Raw genomic sequence first — 14,455 nt, forward strand, 5'->3', positions numbered from 1 at the left:
CATAGTTGTGTAGAATGTTATTTAGTGTTATATATTTATTTATATAGCTATATGTACAGATATGTCAATATCTATACAATTGTTGGACACCTGAGTGAAAAGACACAATGCTAACACTTGTTTGGTCAACAGGTGTGTGAGATCGACAATCCCTGTGTAGGAGAATATTCCCTTTCCCCGGGGATGTGCAGTCTCAAAGTTAGTACATATAATCAGCAGGGGATGTGAAGATGTAGGAGGGATAGCCCTCCTGCAAAAATGCTTGCTGTTGGCTTACTCTTCTGTGGGGTAATCCCCTGAGTATGCGCAGAACGTGTCAATATTTGTTCTTTTGACATTTTGATGTCGATCTCCTGGGTGTCAGCATTGTGTCCATTCAGTTAGGTGTCCAACAGCCATATATATATTTATAAAATGGATCTGCTGAATATAATCAAAAGATCAAACATCAATGTTCAAAATATTGACAGCTCAAATGTCAACACACTACAAAGCAAGCGCTGAGCAATAACTTCAGCACATGCAACATTAAAAGTTAAACAGCAAACAAAAACATTGTTTTTGTGTTTTAATTTTGCATTCATCAAGGTAATTCCTCACTGCATGTATAGTAATTTATCGACAATTGTGTTGCTTATGATTTGTGCCTAACATTTTGAACTTTGTCATCTGGGTCTTTTGATTACATTTAGTAATCTTCTGCCCCTACCAAAGAAATATTGCATTTTACTAGCTTGGCCATAATACAGTGACACTATGATGATTCAGTACAAGTACTTGCATATGTTGTTGACAAAATATACATTTTTTTATGTAGTGGTATTCTTAGGGAAGAGGGGCTGGTAAGGTAATGTGTAGGACTGGGATTAGGGGCAATGGCAGGGTTACGGTAAGGGTTAGCACACATGAATAAAGTGGTACAGAAAGCCAAAATGTTTAATAAAGAAAAATGAAAATTAAGATATTTAGTCATCCTCTGAATTTAAAAGGTGTTATTTTAAAATGCATGCATGGGAGCAGCCCAGTGAAATAAGGGCAGGGTGCCTACCTGTACCACCAGTGGCTCGAGGTTGAATATTATCTTGAGTACTAGGGGAATGAGACTAAAAGCTGTAATTCTTTTGACCTCTTCCAGGCTGAAGGAATAAGGGTCACAAGGAGTCTGACTTGGAACAAAACCAGTTTTCAGCAGAGGCCCGGGGAGAAACATGTCTTTGAAATGTGGAAGGAAACCAGAGAACATCCATATGAATGCAGGGAGGACATACAAACTCCACACAGAAGGCACTCTAGCCAAGAATCGAACCAAAGAACCTCTTGCTGTGAGGCGACAATGCTACCACTGCACCACTGCGCTGTCCGATTTGCCTGAGACTCTCAGGTGACACTAGAGCAACATTTATTTATTTACTTATTTAGTTATTTATTAAGCGATGCACATGACTGTCTGGCACAGTATTTAGAATGGACACATTTCAGAATGCAGAGAAAATTCCTTCTAAAGAATTTCTTTTTTGTAACTTTGCAATAACTGTCTGGAACTTTTCTCCTCAGGTCTCCACTGAAAATGGGCCACTGGCTCAGTTGTACTAACCCAGTTAACAAATAAATAAAGAAAGAAAGAAAGAAAGAAAGAATTATGTACAGTTTGCAATGAGCAAGCCACTGTGGCCATTAAGAGTGCAGATATGAACAGGTTCAGTAACATGAAGTGGCTAGTCCTGCCATACTCCTGACTCTTGCCCAATGAGGAAGTGAGTGCTGTAGGGTACAGTACACAAGTTAGCCAATGAAAGAGTCAATTAAGAAGCCTGAATTGTGAACAGAGGCAAAAACTATATACAAATTTAACCCACATAATTACTCTTTGAATGGATACAGTATCAACATCTGTTTGGTTGTCAGAAACACATGGTCTTCATGTGCCAGAGATCATCAGTTCCCAGGTACTGGAATATTCCCTTTCCCTAGGGATTGTGCAATCTCGTAGTTAGTCAATATAATTAGTAGAGGGTGTATGGGGTGCAACCCACTTCGGGTAAAGCATGTTTTGATGCTAACACATAAATGTACTGCTATTTGACACTGTGCTCATTTGACAAGTAATTAGACATCTATAGCTACATAGATAGATATAGATGTATACATTTCAGGATCACCTATGATCTTGATCTTAAAATATAAAACCAACAAACACATTAATGAGTAGAATGCTGATTCCTACTCTGTCCTTTCTAAGCCTGGCACCCAAAATGTTTATATATGATTTGAACTGTTTAATATCACCATTAAACTTTCATTCCAATAACTTGTGAGGTAATTACTTGCCTAAATGGCCCCACAAAAAAATAAATAAATAATACTGTTTTGCTGTATGAATATGTTTCCTACAGAAATTAGAAACGTACTCAAAACTAGTTTCCAGATACAGTAGTTCACTGTATTTCAACTTATACATAAAAACAGTTTATATGGATTAAAATAAAGCCATTCATGAAAGGGAACTAGCTTCAGAGAAACAGTAATAGCCTAAATCTGAACTATCAAAGTTGAGTATTATACAGACAAGCAATGCTGTGTTTTACAATTTTTTTTATAGGAGCTACTTATCACTGACTGACATTTTGTGCATCTCATATGTTCATATTTTTATGACTGGAAAGTTACATCAACTTATTATTTTTCACTAAACTATTTGGTGTGATTTTCTACTGAAAGGAAGAAAACTTTTACACTATACACCTGGTTATCACTATTTATCTCATCAGTATTTCTAGCATTCAGCCCTTTAGCTTTAATAAAGCATGTAGCAGGTCATGGGATGCTTCTAGAAGTATTTGGCATTCCCAGTAAAGACATCATGGACATAGCCAGCTTTAGGCACCAGCGAACCCTGCAGTCGCTGAGGGCCCCCAACCACAGCAAGCTATCTTATCTTGATATTTTTCAACATGTCTGTCAAACCTACAAAAGCTAGTACAGCAATCTTGTATACTTAATAAACCAGGCGGTAATAATAACTTTTATTTATATCTCCTTTAAAATTCAAAGATATCTCCGGTTGTAGTAATAGCATTTTATCAAGTAACAAGCTTCACAATTCCATTAAATATTTTACCACTTACATAGTACTTAGTTAAATCCTGCTGGTGACCATTATATCAACTAAAACTAACAACACAGCCAGCGTTGGGTACCTGCAATATCTGTGGCTGCAGAGGGCCCTCCTCAATCATCTTTGATTGTGCGGAGGCCCCACAAAAGCTACCGCTGGTGGTTGGGAAAAATAAAGATAAAAGAATGTATTAATTTTCTGATTACAGCCTTTTACCTGAACAGGGTTTGGATATGACCCTGTTAGGATCATCATCATCATCTTCTTTTGGCTGTTCCCATTAGGGGTTGCCACAGTGGATCATCTGTTTCCATTTCTTCCTGTCCTCTGCATCTTGCTCTTTCACACTAACCACCTGCATGTCCTCTCTCACCACATCCATAAACTTTATCTTATGCCTTCCTCTTTTCCTGTTACCTGGTAGCTTCATCCTTAGCATCTTTTCCCAATATACTCATCATCCCTACTCAGCACATGTCCAAACCAACATAATCTTGCCTCTCTGGCTTTGTCTCCAATCCTTCCAACCTGGGCTGAACCTCTAATATACGTATTCCTAATCCTGTCCACCCTCGTCACACCCAGTGCAAATCTTAGCATCTTTAACTCTACCACATCAAGCTCAAACTCCAGCCTTTTTGTCAATGCCACTGTCGCCAGCCCATATAACATAGCTGGTCTCACTACCCTCTTGTAGACTTTCCCTTTCACTCTTACTGGTACTTGTCTGTCACAAATCACTCCTGACACTCTTCTCCAACCACTCCATCCTGCCTGTACTCTCTTCTTCACCTCTCTTCCACACTCACCATTACTCTGAACTGCTGATCCCAAGTACTTAAACTCATCCACCTTCGCCACCTCTACTCCTTGCATCCTCACCATTCCTCTATCCTCCCTCTCATTCACACACATATATTCTGTCTTAGTCCTGCTGACCTTCATTCCTCTTCTCTCTAGAGCATATCTCCATCTCTCCAGGGTCTCCTCCACCTGTTCCCTACTCTCACCACAGATCACAATGTCATCTGCAAACATCATAGTCCACGGGGACTCCTGTCTGATCTCGTCTGTCAACCTGTCCATCACCATTGCAAATAAGAAAGGGCTCAGAGCTGATCCTTGATGTAACCCCACCTCCACCTTAAATGCATCCATCACTCCCACCACAGACCTCACCGCTGTCACAGTACCCTTGTACATATCCTGTACCACTCTTACATACTTCTCCGACGTTCCCGACTTCCTCATACAATACCACAAGTCCTCTCTAGGCACCCTGTCATATGCTTTCTCTAAGTATACAAAAACACAATGTAACTTCTTCTGACCTTCTTTGTACTTCTCTAGTAACATTCTCAGAACAAATATCGCATCTGTAGTGCTCTTTACTGGCATGAAACCACACTGCTGATCAGTAATCATCACCTCCCTTCTTAATCTAGCTTCCAGTACTCTTTCCCATAACTTCATGATGTGACTGATCAATTTAATCCCTCTGTAGTTACTACAGCTCTGCACATCACCCTTATTCTTAAAAATCAGTACCAAAACAATTTTTCTCCATTCCTCAGGCATCCTCTCACTTATAAACTCTCCAAAAAGCAGCAAAGCAAAACAAATAACTGTAACAAACAAAAAAATAAAATGCAGTATCTGTAGGATCACCGATAATTTATTGGAAACAGGAACAATAACAGAGATAAATAACAGAGAGGAATTTGTTATGTATTTGAAACGAACAGGGTTGAAACACTGATTTTTTTTTTTATTGTTTTGATAAATTTTAGATATGTTTTAACATGTGACAAGGCATTTTAGGTTAGGATTGGATGATGTTTTTTGTGATGTATTTAATTAGGGTATTTAATGTGTGTAATTAGTAATGAATTTCAGTCTGAAGAAGTCTCTGTGAGTTAAAGGAGACGAAAGCGCTAAGTGAAGTTGTTGGTTTCCAATAAATTGTTATTGGTGATCCTACAGATACTGCATTGTATTTTTGTCCTGTTAGGATACAGCTGATAATGAACATGAGTAAGGTAAGCGCCAGTGATCAGCAGCCCTGAGTGACTGATCTCAATGTACACTATGGATTCTAAGAAGAGCTGATGCTCCCAGTCTTCAGGAATGGTTTTCTCTTTCAGTAAGTTTTATAAATACTGGCAGAACGCCAGATACCATAACTCTCAACTGCATTGCTGGGAAATTCTACCCAACACAAAAAAAAATAGCAGAATAAAGGCTCATAAACTGGAACATGTTTTAAATATTATTCTAGTTCACTTAAAAAGTTAATAAAATGAAACGTTTTGCATCAACGTGATTTTTTTGGATAATATGAAGTAAAAAACTCTTGGCATCTGGATTTATTGACTTTCTGTAATCCTGAATGATTTACCAGCAAATCAAACTTTTTATGAAGGACAGGGAAAAATTATGAGACAAAATCAGGGAAGGTCTGTAAAATAAGGACAGTGACAGGTATGCATTACTCCTCAATGAGGTAAATAAAAGTAACTGCTAAACAACGGCTACTGGTCTGGTGTGGCAGCACAGTGTTTCACAATGTATTGCTATTTGTTGAAGTAAGTACAAAACTATTATTGCTGTGGCTTATGCCACAAAGATTATGTAAAAGTTATGTAAATATAAACAAACTTTAAAATGTTCTTCAAAGAATATAGAAAGTTATGGCTTTTTGAAAAAGCTGAAGAGTACAGCAAAATGTGAGAACAGGAAGAAAAGAAGAAAAAAATTAATGTGCATGGTATGGGGAGTGGTGTGGGGGACAGAGGAGAGCACTGGAGGATATGCGTGGGTGGGGTGGGGCTAAAGCAGTAGGCATTGCTTAGGGCATCATTTCACCTAAGTCCAGCTCTGTACATAGAGCTGTTATAATGTATTTTTGTTGCAACTAAATGCCAGTAATGTGAATGTCCCTTTGAGATGGGCCAACATAGTGTGATACATAGGCCTGTTGTAATGTGAACACTGTAGCTACAGGTCAGTCTGTGCGGACTACTCCTAAAGCTTTACAGCATGAACTGAAAAGTTGCTTAGGATGGGTGTCAGTAACAGGGTGATACTTAGGTTGGTCCCCTAAACTTGACATTTGCTGGGGGACTCCAAAATGATAATGCTGGCCCCGATCACTGAGACAGACAACACATCTGAACTGTCTGTCATTACATTGCATTCTGACATTACATGTGTTAACATGGTTTCAGATGTGAAAAGATTTATTTTCAAGTCAGTGATTGTTCAGATACTGCTGGAAAAATATGTTTTGTAGCTTAAAGTATGTTTAGTTTTTAAAAAAATACACCATTATATTTTCATTCCCATAACTTGTGAGATGCCCGAATACACCATTATATTTTCATTCCCATAACTTGTGAGATGCCCGAATACACCATTATATTTTCATTCCCATAACTTGTGAGATGCCCGAATACACCATTATATTTTCATTCCCATAACTTGTGAGATGCCCGAATACACCATTATATTTTCATTCCCATAACTTGTGAGATGCCCGAATACACCATTATATTTTCCTTCCCATAACTTGTGAGATGCCCGAATACACCATTATATTTTCCTTCCCATAACTTGTGAGATGCCCGAATACACCATTATATTTTCATTCCCATAACTTGTGAGATGCCCGAATACACCATTATATTTTCCTTCCCATAACTTGTGAGATGCCCGAATACACCATTATATTTTCATTCCCATAACTTGTGAGATGCCCGAATACACCATTATATTTTCCTTCCCATAACTTGTGAGATGCCTGAATACACCATTATATTTTCCTTCCCATAACTTGTGAGATGCCCGAATACACCATTATATTTTCATTCCCATAACTTGTGAGATGCCCAAATACACCATTATATTTTCATTCCCATAACTTGTGAGATGCCCGAATACACCATTATATTTTCATTCCCATAACTTGTGAGATGCCCGAATACACCATTATATTTTCCTTCCCATAACTTGTGAGATGCCCGAATACACCATTATATTTTCCTTCCCATAACTTGTGAGATGCCCGAATACACCATTATATTTTCCTTCCCATAACTTGTGAGATGCCCGAATACACCATTATATTTTCCTTCCCATAACTTGTGAGATGCCCGAATACACCATTATATTTTCCTTCCCATAACTTGTGAGATGCCCGAATACACCATTATATTTTCCTTCCCATAACTTGTGAGATGCCCGAATACACCATTATATTTTCCTTCCCATAACTTGTGAGATGCCCGAATACACCATTATATTTTCCTTCCCATAACTTGTGAGATGCCCGAATACACCATTATATTTTCCTTCCCATAACTTGTGAGATGCCCGAATACACCATTATATTTTCCTTCCCATAACTTGTGAGATGCCCGAATACACCATTATATTTTCCTTCCCATAACTTGTGAGATGCCCGAATACACCATTATATTTTCCTTCCCATAACTTGTGAGATGCCCGAATACACCATTATATTTTCCTTCCCATAACTTGTGAGATGCCCGAATACACCATTATATTTTCCTTCCCATAACTTGTGAGATGCCCGAATACACCATTATATTTTCATTCCCATAACTTGTGAGATGCCCGAATACACCATTATATTTTCATTCCCATAACTTGTGAGATGCCCGAATACACCATTATATTTTCATTCCCATAACTTGTGAGATGCCCGAATACACCATTATATTTTCATTCCCATAACTTGTGAGATGCCCGAATACACCATTATATTTTCATTCCCATAACTTGTGAGATGCCCGAATACACCATTATATTTTCATTCCCATAACTTGTGAGATGCCCGAATACACCATTATATTTTCATTCCCATAACTTGTGAGATGCCCGAATACACCATTATATTTTCATTCCCATAACTTGTGAGATGCCCGAATACACCATTATATTTTCATTCCCATAACTTGTGAGATGCCCGAATACACCATTATATTTTCATTCCCATAACTTGTGAGATGCCCGAATACACCATTCTATTTTCATTCCCATAACTTGTGAGATGCCCGAATACACCATTCTATTTTCATTCCCATAACTTGTGAGATGCCCGAATACACCATTCTATTTTCATTCCCATAACTTGTGAGATGCCCGAAATCACCATTCTATTTTCATTCCCATAACTTGTGAGATGCCCGAATACACCATTCTATTTTCATTCCCATAACTTGTGAGATGCCCGAATACACCATTATATTTTCATTCCCATAACTTGTGAGATGCCCGAATACACCATTATATTTTCATTCCCATAACTTGTGAGATGCCCGAATACACCATTATATTTTCATTCCCATAACTTGTGAGATGCCCGAATACACCATTATATTTTCATTCCCATAACTTGTGAGATGCCCGAATACACCATTATATTTTCATTCCCATAACTTGTGAGATGCCCGAATACACCATTATATTTTCATTCCCATAACTTGTGAGATGCCCGAATACACCATTATATTTTCATTCCCATAACTTGTGAGATGCCCGAATACACCATTATATTTTCATTCCCATAACTTGTGAGATGCCCATAGAGTACCGGTTTTAAAGCTTTTAAAGAAGATGGTAACAGCAGCAATCACTAAAGCTGCATTCATACACAGCTTGCAATGTGTTTCAGACACATAAGCTATCCTGCATATTTTCAATACTGTCCTGATTTATAGACCCCATTGTAGTCTATAACCACTCTTGTATAGTTCTAGACACCAAGGATCCTAGGGCTGCACGTAACTGCAGTAGTCTATGGGTGCAGTCTGTGTAAATATGCTTCCCAGTACCCTTCTCTGGTAAAAAACTGACATGTTATGAGAGTTAACTAACATGGTATGAGAGCTATTGAAGGCCATACTATGCAAGTTCTCTGCAGGGCAGGGTACCAAATGCATAAGTGCACACATTTTTTTCTATGCACACCTTTACACTTCAGTGATAGGAATCCTCATCCTGCTCAGAATGCCAGTGTATGTAAGCCGTGGTGTTTGTGAACTTTGCAGGGGTGTTATTTTCTGTGTGTGATTTTAGAAATTAGGACACATCACTGCAAAATTGTTTCACCCACTCAGAGTGACTGATAACTATGCAAATTCCTTGGTAGTGAGATGTTGTCCTTGTAGAAATGGGCATGGATATAAATATCTTAATGGCATAGCAGCAGAACTTAGCACATTGGTGCAGGATGTGTTTTGCTGCTGCTGTATCATTCTCTGTTAATTCTGGTCTAAGAATTCTATTACACTGCAAAACAGTTTATGAAAAAGCCTGGCAATGTGGATCGAAAAATTAGATTATTTCCTCATTGCAACTGGAATAGTCGTGTTGTCTGAAAATGCATAGGGTGCAACAGTTTTGCATGTCACAGGTGAAGAGGCCTTGATAATTTTACTGGAGAAGAGTAGAAAGATAAAACAGCAGCAACAAGAGAGAAATTCTGAGCTCAGAAATTATAGCGAACTTTGATCAAATATTCTATTTATGAGTCATTTATTCTTCACGGCAAACCAAAGCACAATAGAAAGAACAGATACTTATGTTACTAAGCTAAGGAACTATGACAAGCTTGTGAATTTTGCAAGCTGCACAGTTCAGTGGTAGGAGACGAGATAATTTTGTGGTATACAAAATAATTAGGCAAGGTGCAGCCTTTCAAGGAAACAGACACAGCCTTATGAAAATGACTGGATATATGCACAGTTAAGTAAAATTACAAATGCATAGTTAAAGGAAATAACCAATAAAATGGAAGAAGGAAAAAAAAAACAGAAGCCAAATAGTAAAGGAAAAAATAAAGCCCAAAGGGAAAATGTGCAGTCATCATAATGGTAACAAGTTGGACAACAATGAGGTATACAGGAGGTATATAGTTTAGTAGAAATTCAAGCCTTATGTAGAAGATGTGGCTAGAAGCATTACAAGAAGTGTCCTGCATGAAATCAGGTTTGTAGATTCTGTGGTAGAATTAATCATTATAAAGAGGTGTATAATAAAAATTAATAGTGTTCAAAATAATTTGTTATTGAAGCAAAACAAGATAATGATAATGTTTGCGGATACTGTTAAAAATGAAATTGTTGATTCTATTCTAGTCTTACGTATTATAGTGCTGTTTGCAAAACTGAACAAGTATGAATTGAATGAAAACCAAATAAATTATATGCTAACAAATTTATAATAAATCTACAACAGAAAATGCTTATAAGCTGATTTATACACAGCTAAAAAAGCAGGTGACATAGACCACAGTGTAATAAAATACATTTAATAGTCATTTTTTTTGTTTTTGAAACACTATCAGCATAAAAAACATCAATTTCCAGTCTCTATAGTCAAGTAAACATTCTTTGGCAGAAAAATAATCCAGAATGATGATGAAACTACCAAACTATCAACAGAAAGCAAATGGTAGACTAGTATAACTGAAACAGAATTGCTGAAAATGGTGTAATACAATCCAGTGAACAAATCAATACCCCTTCAGTTTCCATAACGTCTGAACATAACTCGAGTCCAGAATTATCTAAGTAATACCAAAAAAAGAAACATTCAGTGAGGTGCTATAGGCTGAAAATTAATCTTCATGTACAAGTCTTCAAATCCAGATCAAATATTGTCTATACTAACCTTAAAACACCAACAATAACTTTACTTACAACTTCCAAACATCTTGACATCCACCACATCCACTCCAAAGTGGATATTAATATGGGGATACTCCAAAACAGTTGAACTTCACCAAATGGCACCACCATCCAACTTAAACCATCACCATCCAGCAGCATTATCAAACCTGCAATATACAACCAGCTCCAGGTTTAATCATACATTTTGGAGAATAAGGCCAAATAAATACAGCAGAGGTCAATGTTCTGTAAAGTCATACTAAAAAGGAAGGCACCAAGATAAGCAATTAGACTGGCAGACAGCCTTTTAGCAAAATAACATCAAAATGTTGAATTTAAACTAGACATGGGTTCACAGTAAAATATTTTGTCAGAAAAATACACACAGGGATTGCAAAGCACTGTTCCCATTACTAATATATTCAGGACACCAGTTAAAGCTAGTTTGTCAAAAACTGTATGTGTCAATATAAAAATTAAGAAATAAAAAAATACTCTTTCATATAAAATTTGATCAGGAAGATAATTCCCATAATATTTTGTGTCATGTGGAAAATTAGAAGTTAGGTATGGTGAGATGTGTTCACAGTGTACCAGCACTGAGTAAATATGGATAGTAGCAGTCACACAGTTGGAGAGCTACCTGAAATATTGAACAAAGCCATAGCAATGATAGCCTGCATTACTGTATCAATTTTCTTACAGGCTTGGGTAGCCTACAAGGTTAAGTAAAGATATACCAGTAAACCGTGATCCAGTGGAAGCAACAGTAAGAGAACAGCTACAGAATACAGGAATACTGCACTGCAGAACATTAAGCACATAGATCCAATAAACAGTGTGAATAAAAAATAATGTTGTGAAGAAGGGCAATATTTTCATTTGCATACTCTGTAGGATATTAAAAACACTGATTAAAGGATATTAGCCACTGCTTGCAGTTAAAACAAAATGTCACAGCAATGCTGAATGCTAAGTTCCATTCAGTATGAGATACAAACTAGGGATTACAGAACATAAAGATAAACATTAAAAGTTCAAATATTTGTGTGTTTGATATGGCATTTGAAAGGTACAGATTGCTGAGACTTTTTATTGGTCTCTTCTCAGAACTAGATCTATCTGAAAGAGCAGTCACAAAAGTAGTTCAAGTCTTCAGAAGCTGCTCTGATACTGTAAGCTCCAGTGTCATAAAACATGAGATAAAAGTCAAAGATGAACTAGCACTAATTTAGAAATCTGAAATGAGAAATGCAAAAGCTGAAATAAGTCACAGTAGCAGGTAAATTCATCCATCTGAAATGAAATTCGGACATTTTACCTGCAGGGAGGGAGGAAGTAAACTGTATCCAAGGCTTACTGTTCAAAGCTGACAAGATTACTTCACATAACCAGATGAGAGAAAAAAGATATATGAGTCCAGAATTTAAAAGCTTTGAACATGAGTGGGAAATAAAACATACCTAGAATTAAATGTCCATATTACATACAGAGACGCATTCAGGTAGTGAATTATGTGATGGAGAAGTGCACTATCAGCAATAGATACGTTGATCATCATCTTACAGCTAGAAATACTCCACTCCAGAATCTTAGGCTCTCACCTCCATCAGTTATTAACAGGAAGAAGGGCAAAAAGCAAACTACCAGCTTCAGTTTCCTTGCTGACAGAAGACAATCAGGGCACAATATTGGAAATGATGGAAAGACATCAGCAGAGATAGAAATATCACTAAGACAACCAATACAGTATGTTTATATGTATCACCATATTCATTCTTAGCTAATGGACCTGCACATGTTGTGGCTTGCATTTGTGAGGTAACAAACATTACTAATTAAATGAGGGGCTGAGGTAAACAGAGATGTCCTCCTTAAAAAAGAAACAGAAGAGAAAACAGAACAGGCCATTAGCTGTTACAACAATATTTTTGACCAGAAAGAAAAAAAAACAAAGAAAACCAAGGAATTTGAAAAAAATATATATCGTTGCTGATGTTGTACTGTGATTGATGAACTATGCCAGGCTTTTTGGCAGAAATAAGAAGTTAAAAGGCCATCAGAGGATGTAAACATATGGAATATATACAGCAGAAGAAAATCATGCTTACATAATAATGTAAGATAAATAATCATAATCAATGTAAGAACAATCTCCTAGACTGTATATATGCCACTGTATAGAAATTTTCTGTCATTCGTGGATTGTGTTGTCATATAAAGACATGGAGCTCTGATTGTATATATGCCCCTGTACAGAAATGTTTTTGTCATTTGTACCATTATGTTATGGAGCTTTTCTCCCCGGGCCTCCGCTGTAAATGGACCTTGTTCCAGTCGGACTTTCACGGTAAACAAATGTAAAATAAAATAAAAATAAATAAAAATAATGCACATTCTGCCAGTTGTCCACTGCTTGACAGCAAACTGTTGACAGTGGATTTTGCACTATCTTCTCTGGTTTCAGGATTTATATAGGTCTCTGAGTACCTTAAATGATTCCTCAATGTTATTAATAATAGCAAATGGGTATTGGTTATCTGAATGTCCTAAATACATACCTTTGCATTTACATGAGTCAAATAATACCTGATTAGTTTTAGTCTGTGGATACAAGTGACCTTCTCTGGACATTAACAGGTGAGAGTGAACCTGCAAATTTTACATCATCTCTAAATACCGATACCCAGATAATGTGGACATAAAAGCATTACACAGAAGTGGTCTCAACACTGATCGCTTGGGCACTCCTCTCCTAGCTCTATAACTAGTAGAATGAACATTTTTTTTATTTTAACACAAACATTTCTGTCCTTTAGTCACACTGAAATCCACTTAATAATAAATGGGTTAATATTCCATTCATTTAGAGGTGTAATTATAATAGAATAAGGAACTAAATAAAATGCCATTTAAAGATCCACAAATAGAATGCCAACTGGTAAGTCCATATTCGGGCCATCAACAACTTTATGTTTAAAACTTAGAGTTCAGTGGTATAATAGCTGACATGTATAAAGCCATGTCAATTCATGCCTTCAGTAGTAGGCTGTTTACATTAATGGTTTTATACTGACCATCTCAAAGCATATTACCTATATGTATGTAAAGTTAGAAAGGCTGTAACTACTCCTATAACTATGGTCACCTCTCACACACACACACACACACACACACACACCCTTATACAGCAGAATGCTATTATCAGTTTTCCAGATTTGAGAAACATATGCTTCATCTAGAATCAACTAATAGAAATAGTTTAGGCATGGAATGAGTTCATGCTTGATTTGGTTTTCAAATAAGACATTAAACTCATCTGGGTCAGCAGCTCAGTCCTTATTAATTAATAACTCAATCTTTCACTCTGCAAAATAGTTTGAATTCCATTGCCAATGTTGTTGTGGTTGTGTACATAGGAAAAAAGCTGCAAATACCTCACCAACCTCATTAATCTGTTTCTGGTCCACAATCAGATGTCATCAGTGTTTAAGATATTACCTTGGATGTTCCCTTTTTAATTTCTCCAAATCCCTTGGGTTTCTAATACCATGACAGGAATGGACCCCATTCCTAAGTTAAAGTATGATTAAAGTTCATGAAATTAGTATTGTTTCAATCCTTGATGTCAGCCAAAAGTGCTCTT

The sequence above is a fragment of the Protopterus annectens genome, chromosome 4.part0 (genome assembly GCF_019279795.1).
Source record: "Protopterus annectens isolate FY-2018-M chromosome 4.part0, PAN1.0, whole genome shotgun sequence".
NCBI lineage: Eukaryota > Metazoa > Chordata > Ceratodontiformes > Protopteridae > Protopterus > Protopterus annectens.